The sequence below is a fragment of the Cibotium barometz genome, chromosome 6 (genome assembly GCF_041138505.1).
Source record: "Cibotium barometz isolate CiBa-2024 chromosome 6, ASM4113850v1, whole genome shotgun sequence".
NCBI lineage: Eukaryota > Viridiplantae > Streptophyta > Polypodiopsida > Cyatheales > Cibotiaceae > Cibotium > Cibotium barometz.
This window is the reverse complement of record NC_141051.1, coordinates 38,146,786-38,158,793: the sequence shown is the minus strand read 5'-3', so window position 1 is coordinate 38,158,793 and position 12,008 is coordinate 38,146,786.

Sequence of the window (12,008 nt, the reverse complement as noted above, 5' to 3'; positions counted from 1 at the left end):
CCCTAGTAATCCAAATATGGTTTGTCACATAGTCTGTCATGCATTGGTAGCATATCAACCATAATCTCACCAACCATGCCAATGGTATAAGTGTGGAAATTATCACCCAGGTGGTTCATCAATGTCCACAGTCTAGTTGAGCTCGATATCTCAACCCTCCCCCTTGAGATTAACTCCACACACTATGCTCCAAGTAAGCTCGTAAAAACTTACAGAGCTTCTCTATGCCCAAGACCTTAATGAACATGTCAGCCACCACTTGTTCCTCTCTGTACTGATATATACTAAATTTACGTCACCTGTTAGAACCTTCTCCCTTACAAAGTGATAATGTACATCAATGTGCTTCCTCCTAGCATGGTATATTGGGTTACTGGCCCGCTCTATACTACTCATGTTTTCACAATAAATGATAACGGGCTCACCCATATCACCAAGTAGATTTTATAACTACCTCATAACTTGGCATAGCAACACTCCTATACTCTACCTCTATACTCGATAAGGCAACTTTTGCATGTTTCTTGCTGCTCCAACTCATAACAACACTCCCAAAAGAAAACATAAAGCCACTGGTAGATCTCCTATTTGTGATACTACCAGCCCTATCAATATTTGTGAACCCATGTAGTTGTATCTCCATACCAGCCTCATAGTAGAAAAGTCCAAAATAAAATGTGGACTTTATGTACGTGAGAATTCGTGTGGCTTATTAGAGGCCTATATAAGTTGACTCAAGTTCACAAGTTCAACAATATAGCTCAAATATGGCCTAGTAATGATCATGAAGATCAAGCTACCCACTATGTGCATATACATAGTAGGGTCCTCCAAAAGCTCACCTATATCTATGGAAAGCTTTGTGTTCTATATTAATGACACTAAAATGGGCTTATAGTCTATCATATCATACTTGGACAACATGTCCAAGCCATACTACCTCTGTAACAACAAAATGCCATGAAGCGATCTCATGACCTTTATGCCCAAGAAATACCATAGCTCAACCAAATCCTTCATCTCAAACTTCTGCTTCAAAAGGATCCTAACATCATATAGGTCAACATCACTATCCCCAATGATAATCAAGTCATCCACATAAATTACTAATAGCATGATCTCTCTATCTGTCCTTTTCACATGAAGTAAAAAATCTACATTGTATATCTAAAATCTAATGGTAACAAGATACTCCTCAATCTTGTTTGACCATGCTGTGGATGCCTACTTCAAGCCATACAAGGATTTGCATAACCTGTACACAAAACTTGAGTGTGCATCACTCTTATAGCCTGGTGGCTACATCATGTATACTTCTTCTTACAAATCACCATGCGAATTCTTTGCATCATCTATCTAATGGAAAGAACAACCGTATCGCCATAACAATGATAGCTTTCACGGTCACCATTCTTGCAATCAAGCTGAATGTCTCCTCATAGTCAATGCCATAGATCTGTGCATAATCCTTGGCACAACAACCAATATTGCCTTATACCTACTCTCACTGATCCATCTAAGTTATGCTTTTCCTTTGTAGCCAAGACAACTCTCATTTTTTGTTTCAACACTAGACATATAAGGGTAAGAACTTCTTAATCCGTCTAAAGTCTTTCTAGAGATATTATATTTTTCACTAATTTTCCAAAATCCACTAAAATTTTAAGTCATTTTTCTAGCCTTATACTAGGTCCTTCTTTATCCTTTAAAAAGGTATATCCTAATATTTGATAGAAACCCTACTTAATCATCCAAGTAGCCTAGCAACTTACATTGCTTGAGGCTTTTTCTATGCAAGGTTCTATTGAGATATTGAGCTCAACTAGTGTTGCGGACATTGAAGACCCAAGGTGATAACTCCCACGCTTATGCCACTAGTATGGCTGATAAGATTATGGTTAACATGTTGCCATTGGATGAGAAGCTATATGATAACCATATTTAGATTACTAGAGTATGTCATAGTTATAGCTCTAGCTCATATAGTCGAGTTTATACTATGGAGACTGACCATTGAATGTTATAGTAGGTGAGTACCTTTCCTTATAGTATGTACTCTTATCTCTTTAGTTTATGGTTGTATAGAAGAGAAGAAGATGGAAGAAAATTTAGCCATCGCTCTCTCTTGTATATTGGTGTTTGCTTGCAAGGAACTCAAGCTCTCCCTCTCCCCCACATTCTCTTTATGGTATCACAACTCCGTTTCATATAAGAGGTAAGGAGGCAAGAAAGAGGCAAGAATAATGCAAGCAAGGAAGTGGTACATAGGTAAGGATATTCCCATCTCTTTCCTTGTTTGATTTTGTTAGATACCTGTAACGCCGCTATACGGGCATTACCACAGGAGGGGATGGCCTCTGGCTCACCACCCAGCCATAGAGGAAGAATGAGGATTGCCCCTCATCTCCCAGGCTATATAGTGTGTGGCCTGCCGTCCACACTAGCCTGACCGCCCATGACTCCGCATGGGCGTCCTCTCCCACTGAACCCCGGACATGGCCATCCGATCTGCCGTCGGTCATCACAGGCGTTACAGCCTACGTGACATTACCCCCCCTTAAGAAGAGTTTTCGTCCTTGAAAACAAACTGGGGAAACCTTTTGGAAATTGCACTACGGCGTTCCCAGGTAGCTACCTCATCATCCCTATCTGTCCATTTAACAAGTACCTCCTGGTACACTTTATGTCGGGTTTGTCTGTCATGATATTGTAGAATCTTTTTAGGTTCATGTGGTATCTTTGGTGGCTCTATCAAGTCCACCAAAATTTCTGGAGAAACTGCGTTCTCTATCCCGTGAACTGATTTCTTCAGTTTACTGACATGGAAGACATGATGGACTTGAGAACTCTCCGGTAACTCAAGTTTATATGCTACGTCCCCAATCTTCTTAAGGATTTTAAAAGGACCACAATATCTCGGAGAAAGTTTATCACACTTTCCCGTTTTCATGGTTTCTGACTGCGCAGGAACCTTGAGGAATACAAAGTCACCTTTTGCAAAGGTCACCTTTCTACGTCCTTTATTCGCATAAGTTTTAGCGTGATCCTGAGCGCTATGAATGCTCTCACGTGCGGCTCTGAGCATATCATTCATATCTTCAAGGAAATCCTTGACAGATTGAATTTTCTCCTTTTCTAGGCCTACAACCATCGGAGATCTCGGCTGGAGTCCATACATCAACATGAATGGTGTAAATCCAGTCGCGCTGAGTGTTTGGAGCTGTTATAGGCAAACTCCAATAAGGGCAAGTACTCTTCCCAATTAGATTGCTTCTTACTAACATAATAACGCAACATATCCTCTAGAATTTGGTTAACTCTTTCAGTTTGACCATCAGACTCCGGATGATTTGCCGTACTCATACTCAAAGTAGTATCCAACTTTTTGAAGACTTCTCTCCAAAAATGACTGTTGAACTTTCTATCTCTATCCGACACTATATCTGCGGGGCAGGCCATATAGCTTGTACAGATGTTCAATAAAGAGTTTTGCCAACTCTGGCATTTTAATAGTTTTCTTTGTGGCGATAAACTTTGCCATTTTAGTTAACCTGTCCACTACCACCCACACCGAGTCATTCCCTTGACTTGTCTTGGGTAAATCGGTAATGAAATCCATGGAAATGCTTTCCCATTTCCCTTGAGGAATCTCCAGCGGATGGAGTAGTCCTCCAACCTTAAGACGTTCATGTTTATTGAGGAATCTCCAGCGGATGGAGTAGTCCTCCAACCTTAAGACTTTCATGTTTATTGACCTAGCACTTACTGCATTTCAGCACATAAGTCTGGACGTCCTTAAACAAACTAGGCCAATAAAACTGTCTTTTTACTAGTGCATAGGTCTTTTGAATCCCAGGATGACCCGCACTTGGACTATCATGACTTTCTTTAAGAATTTGGGCCCGAAAGTCACCAATAGTTGGTACACATACTCTACCCTTGTAAAGTAAGTACCCGTCGTCAATGGAGTAATTAGCATATTTCTCCCGTTTATCACTCCCCTTTGAAGCCGTGGCAGTCAAAGGTGATGAAGGGCCTACGTCAGAGCTCTCCTGCTCCAAACTATACCCAAAAGACACAGCTAGTCTCTCGGGACTAACTCTCGCTTCCCTTCCCATTGCACCTTCGGCCAGTCTCTCCGGACTAGCAACACGTGCCAACGAGGGAGGTGGCCGCATCTGTAAAGAAGTGCGTACGCGCACAGCGCTCCAGACCTCTGTAAAAGATGGATCATGCTCACATAAACCACGTAGTGACTCCAAGAAATCATTCTTGAAGACTGTGAAACTAAGTTCATTAATCTGTGTCATGCAACTAAGTGCATCTGCCACCACATTATACTTACCTTTCTGGTAACGTATCTGAAGGTCAAACTCCTGTAGAATCTCCGCCCACCGAGCTTTTCTACCCTTTAGTTCATTTTGACTTGAAAGCCATTTCAGACTTTCATGGTCCGTCCGAACCTCAAAAGTAGCACCATATAAATAGTGTCTCCACTTTTTCAGTGCATGAACTATCGCTAGTAACTCTCGCTCATAAGCCGAGTAGTTACGCTGTGCACGATCTAACTTTTTACTCTCAAATGCAATTGGGCGTTCCCTTTGCATAAGTACGGCCCCAATGGCCTCATTATTACTAGCGTCTGTTTCCAAAACAAACGGCTCATTTGGATCGACAATAGTCAAAACAGGTGCAGCTCTACTACAGTCACCTTGAGCTTATCAAAGCTAACTTATGTTTTTAGTTTTTGACCGTAACTGGTCAGTCAATCAAAACGGGACTGCAATTCACATTTACTCTTCTTTGCAAATAGTTTGTGCTCTCGCAACAACTCGAACACTAGACGCAAATGCTCTATGTGTTCTTTCTGTGTCTTACTGTACACAAGAATATCATCTAGGAAAACTACTAGGAATTTTTCCAGATATGGATGTAAAATGCAATCCATGAGCGTCATAAATGTCGCTGGAGCATTGGTTAGCCCAAATGGCATAACCAAAAACTCAAAATGCCCAAAACGGGTCCTAAATGCTGTCTTCACAACATCTTCTGCTTTTATTCTAACCTGATGATACCCAGATCTCAGGTCTATTTTTGTGAAGTATCTCGATCCATAGAGTTGATCAAACAACTCATCCATGCGTGGCATCGGATACTTGTTCTTAATCGTTATCTGATTAAGAGCCCTATAGTCTATTGACATCCGCATAGATCCGTCTTTCTTCTTTAACCAGAAGAATAGGCGATGCCCACGGACTTGAACTAGGCCGAATAAAGCCTTTGTTCAAATATTCCGTTAATTGTTTTTCCACCTCCTGTGCCTCGGAGTGGCTTAATCTATAAGCAGGTTTGCTTATAGGTTTTGATCCTAGCATAACTTCGATGCCATGGTCTACTTCTCTAGATGGTGGTAAACCATCTGGTAAATCATCAGGAAAAACATCCTGAAATTCCTCTAATAAATTTATTAAAGTATCTATGTACTTTTTCTTTAATGACTCTTTCACCTTGGATTTTTTCTTGTTTGAATCGCATGCATGCCAAACAGGGTTTTCAAACAGTGGATCTCATCCAAGGCTATTTTGTTTTCCTTGTTTGTCTACGCAAACATCATTTACAGTTTCATCTATAGAAACAGAATTTAAAAGAGGGTAACAAGCATATACCTCTGCTATCTGGTCTCTGCGGACCGCTGTGCACAGCTCCATGGAGGAAATAAGTGGTGTGGCGGGGATAGTACGATCGCCTTCCAGGGTAATGACTCTACCTCCATGCTCAAAACATAGCGTATTATGTAGGTAATTCTGAGCTAGACTAGGGCCCAAGCCATACAGCCACTCCCTGCCTAGATATATGTTTGCTCTGGCTAAGTGCATGACCTGAAAGTCAAGTGGAGCCTTGTAGTCCTGCATAGATAATGGGACCCCCAATACTACGGTATTCCATACCGTTTTGTCATATCCGTTGGCTAGGCCAACAGTATACTCATGATCACTCCGGCGGGTCTCAGTCAACCCCAACTTCTTGACTAACGAGTAGTACAAGAAGTTGTGGCTAGCTCCATCATCAATAAAAACTGTGACTCTACGGCCACCTATGGTGCCATACATACGCACCATGTCATGCGGACCTACAGTAGGCTGCCACATCACTGGTGTCACTGAACAAGCGTGATGCTCATCACAATGACACACTGTCACCTCTCTGAACTCTGCGGAACTGAGAGGGAGTCTCTGCACTGTATGCAATTGCCTAGAAGATTTACCATCTTTTTTGGGCTCGTTGCCACTCGTGCTGGCTTTAGGATTTGGACACTCAGCCTTTGTGTGCCCTACATCATTGCAATTAAAGCAACGATTTTCCTTTCGCGCTTTAATATACTGCTCTTTCTTTTGGATTTCACTGTCTCTTTTCTTTTTGGATGGTCGTAGTTTTTTAGACCAATGACCACCCTGTCCTTCTTGGTCCATCCTATCCCCTTGTTTATCACTGCGGAACCCTTTTATTTTAAGGCCTGACCTCCTCTTTTCACTACCCTTGGCCCTGCTAGAACCACCACGTGCACTACGGCGCTTGATGTCATCGAATATCTGCGCGTACTTAATTGCCTCTGCTAAGTCTTTAGGCTGTAAGGGCTCTACGTACTCAAGGTAATCATCTTTGAGGCCTCTTTTAAAGCCTTGCAATGTCTGGAATGCATCGATTCCCTTTAGCTTGAGTACTATCTCCCTATAGTCTGAGATGTACTGAGTTAGGGGTTTGTTCTCCATCGAGCACTTGTCCCATAACTCCCAGCTTCTCTCTGCCTCATTAATAACAGGCAAAAATTCTTTTCGAAACATTGTTTCAAACTCCATCCAAGTGGCAGGACAAGTTGTCAAACTCATCCACCACTTGTACGCTTTGCCGGTTAATGAGAGGCTAGCCTCTACGGGCTATATATGACTAGGCTACTCGCAACGTGTGCAAATCTGACCACTTCGCTAGAAACATATTGACCGAGTCCTTGTTTCTTTCCTTCTCCTCGCCACCAAAACTAGGCGGCTTTAAGTCTTTTAATAACGACGAAGCTGTCGCCTACTATCGGGGACGGCCCCGCAGGTGCATCGGCATGTACTCCTACAACCACTGGCGAGGCTATGCTCACCCGTGCCACAGGAGCTCGGCTACCACGAGGAGTCGGAGTACTAGCCGAGGCGGCTGTCAGTGCATCTAACCGTGTGGAGATGCTCTGTAGCATCGTGACTAAATCAGCCTGGACTTTACCCATATTGTTCAGTTTGGCATTAAGATATTTAAACAGTCCACTAGAGAGCTTCGTCTTTGTCAGGACATCGGTAGGGTCCAATAGGTCATAATCATCGTCTTCGTACTCCAAGAGGTCCTCCTCAGTCCCCTCTGCGACGTCGGTGTCATGTCCTCTAGCTCATCGGCCAAAAAGGAGTCATCTGCTAATGCGGCCATTGCGGGCTCGCTGGGTCCTAAGGCGGGGTCAATAGACAAGGAGGGCACTGGCGGATCACGCGTGATCGATGAGCATACTCCGGGACCGGACAACGGTCGGGCATGTACGGCCTGACAATTCGGTCGGGGTCAAACCCGCGACCGAGGACAACAGACTTGAAAACCCTAGAGAAGTAGAAGGCGGTGGGGACACACTACACCTAGCAAACATCTTTAATTCTTGCAAAAAACAATGCGAGAACCCAAAAATTACAAAAAAAATGCTAATAAAATGAGCAGTGGTGGAGAGAGGATAGTCACCCCCTTTACGGTCACCTATCGATTTGTGTTGTGCTGCGAGCCTCTACAAGCGTCGCTACTCCGGGATGCTCCGATCCGAGAGAAAAATGCCTGCAACTCATAAAAAAATTAATTCGCTCGGGAAGTTGTGCCTGAAACACTCAGATTATCCCTCGTCTCCCTGCTGGGATTATCCCTCCGTTTTGCTGGGAGAGAAGATCCGTGTGAATTTACTTTCATTTTTAATTTTATTAAAAATGAATAATGAAAATATGAAAAAAAAAATTCTTTCTTTTTTTTGGTTGTTGGCGGTTTGCCGGCTGGCTGGTTTTTTAGGTGGCCGCCGTTTGGCTGGCCGCTGCCGCGTTGCTAGTTGGCTAGCTGCCGCCTGGCTGGCTGCCGCTGCCAGGCCTTGTGCTGGCCGGCGCGCGCCTGGCTGGTAGGGCTGGCCTAGCTGCGCCTGGTTGGCCGCCTAAGGGCTGGCCACCTGGTTGGCCGCCCTTTGCACAACGACATACGCAATGCTACGGGTGGTCTTCGCCCCCCCTCAAACGACGCAATGCTCCAGCAGGCGACCTCTCTCTACACAGCCGTTAAGAGGTCGTGGGACTGGTCTTCGCCTCCCCCCCACACACTGGATAGGCCGATGCTAGTTACTCTACAGTCTGCTAGTTACTCTACTGTGAAATCCCTGTTCCCACCGAGCAACGGATTCGGGGTACTAGCAGCGGAAGTAGCACTTCTCGCGCGGGACAGGGGTCCCACACTCGGGGCCTCGCCCACGGATATCCGGACAAGAGACTAATCCGTCGGTTTGTCCAAAACCGAAACCGGAAAAACTTCCTTTACCCAGAAAGCACGGGCGATTCCACCAGGATAACTCTTTACTCTAACGTAGTCAAGATCATTACTGATCAAACTGATCTGACTGCACCTTTAACGGTACTTGGTCAAATCAAGGAAGAACTTGCACTTGGATCATTGGGATCAACGCTTTTTTCCCCATCAAGAGGCACAGCCGTTGATTCCTATCCATAGAACAATTTCTATCCGGGATTTACTTCATCTATCGTAATAATAGAAATTAAATCTCGATTTATGGATCCATCAGTCCAGCCTAACCCCATCCGATCCCATGGGTTAGCCAACCGCCCAACCACTGTAGTGATGGGATCCAATTTGGAATTTGGTTAGGTTTTGTCCCGGGTACCAAGGAAAAGAGTTCCAAGGCCCCCTAGCCGGAAGTTCATGCAAACATAAAATTAGGCACACCACTTACACACCCAATATGAAATTGCCTTTTTCTTAGCATCAGCTAACTTTAAAACAATCCTTTAATGAAACCATAGTACCACTGATCACAGTCTTCCAAATTATCCGGTTGATTCTCAAATTTCCCATCATTCCTTCATCAGAGTATCTATGGCATCATTGGCAACTAGAACGCTCACCACCTGTCCACTCAGAGGCCGTTTCCATAGTTCCTAGCCCATAATACTCGGCAATATAATCACTTATCAAGATGGACTCTCGTTGAAGATCAGCAAGATCAACCAACAGATCCATATAAAAGAGCCATGGACTCATCCGTTGAGGACCAGCAAGGTCAGTCAACCAGATCCATGCCTGGTTTCACAAAACAACTCTTACTCCTTGTTCCAATATCTTCCTCGACGCACGCGTGGGTATCCTAGGTGACCCAGAGCCCGAGCACCGTATGGTCAGCACCCTCTAGGATCCTTCACAGGTGACCTAGCGCTTCACTCATAGGCCGCTTCCTTGGTCCCTCATCCACCGTACCGGAAGCTCACCATTTTAATCGAACCGAGGCTGGTCAAGACCTCGGTCGACCTTGCTACGCGAGACGTCCTCCATTGACTCTCCGTCAGCAGTTGCAACTTTATCAGTTAGGTCTCCACGACCTTAATCACAAGACGGTCAAAATTCTTCCCCAGCATTCTTGACATAAAAAAGCCATTTGCAAACAGCATTTACAAACAGTTTACAAATACAGTTTCTATATTAACTCTCATTTTTCCACATTATCCCTCATTAATCCACATTACTTATTCCACATTCCATTTATATGAGTACTCATCCAATCACCTCATTTTCCATCTCTTCACTTCAGATTCCTTCACATCACATATCATATATTCACATCCATATCCACATCCATACATCCACATCCACATCCACATTCACATCCATACATCCACATCTACATGCTTATCTCCATTTTCACATCTTCATTTATACATCCACATCCCATATCCACATTCATACATACACATCCATATCCACATCCATACATCCACATCCACATCCACATTCACCTCCATACATCCACATCTACATGCTTACCTCCATTTTCACATCCTCATTTATTCATCCACATCCCATATCCACATTCATACATACACATCCATACATCCACATCTACATCCACATACATACATACATCCACATCCACATTCCACATTCACATCTACACATTCACATCTACATTCACATTCACATACATCCACATCCACATTCCCATACATCCACATCTATACATCCACATTCCACATTCACATCTATACATCCACATCTACATTCACATTCACATACTTCCACATCTACATTCACATTCACATACATGCACATCCCCATTCCCATTCACATCTATACATCCACATCTACATCCACATACATACATACATCCACATCCACATTCCACATTCACATCTATACATCCACATCTACATCCACATTCACATACATCCACATCCACATTCCCATTCACATCTATACATCCACATCCATTCACATCTATACATCTACATCTACATTCACATACATCCACATCCACATTCCCATTCACTTCTATACATCCACATCCATTCACATCTATACATCCACATTCACATCTATGCATATACATCTTCATGTATATATCCATTTTCACGTTCATACATCCACACTCCCATCTCCACATCCACACATCCACATACATACATCCATTTTCACATTCCCATTTATATAACCCCATATACCTTCACATCTAATCTTTTACATCACATCCATTCTCGCCCTATCACAACCCATATACATCTTATCCTATCACATACACTTCTTACCTCATCCCCCCATACACATCTTAATTCATCTTATCACATCCTAACTTATTTCATAAGCATCTTATCACCTCTTATCACACCTCTTATAACATCCTATCACTTTCCATATGCATCTTATCAATTCTTATCACATCTCATACACCTCTTATCACATCTTATCACATTTCATATCTTTTTATAAAAAAAAAGAGAATTCTTTTATTTGATATAAGATTTCTCTACACATTTATTTATACATAAATTCCATTTAAGGAGACTAACACTTTCGAAATTAAAATCAATCTTTTATGCATCTTCTTATGCCTAAATTCAATTTGGTAGGAATTACACTTTTAGAATAAAAGAATTTCTCTTATGCATCTAAGTTATGCATAAAATCCATTTATAATGAAAATCACACTTTTAGTATAAAAAGAATATCTTTTATGCATATTTCTATGCATGAAATTCAACTATGCTAAAAGTAACACTTTTATAATAAAATATTCATCTCTTATACATACCTCTATGTATGAAATTCAATTATGCTAAAAGTAACACTTTTGATATAAAAATTTTCCTTTATGCATACTTCTATGCATGAAATAAAAATGGTAAAAATAACACTTTTGATATAAAAATTTATCCATTATGCATACTTCTATGCATGAAATAAAAATGGTAAAAATAACACTTTTGATATAAAAAAAATTTATCCATTATGCATACTTCTATGCATGAAATAAAAATGGTAAAAATAACACTTTTGATATATAAAAAAAGTTTATCCATTATGCATACTTCTATGCATGAAATAAAAATGGTAAAAATAACACTTTTATAATAAAATATTCATCTCTTATACATACCTCTATGCATGAAATTCAATTATGCTAAAAATAACACTTTTGATATAAAACTTATCCTTTATGCATGATATTAAAATTCAATTTCTCCATGATTGTAATGAAATTCTTTCAATTAATCTAGGATGATAATTCCTAGAATATGGTAGGAAGTCCTCTTTTTATGCTTTGAATGAGATTATTTTATGCATAATTTTTATAAAAATTTTGCCATAGCTCCGCTGCTATGACTGATAAATCTCAATTTTTCTTAGGGATAATGTTTATCATTAAGAAAATAATTAAAATGATTTCTAAT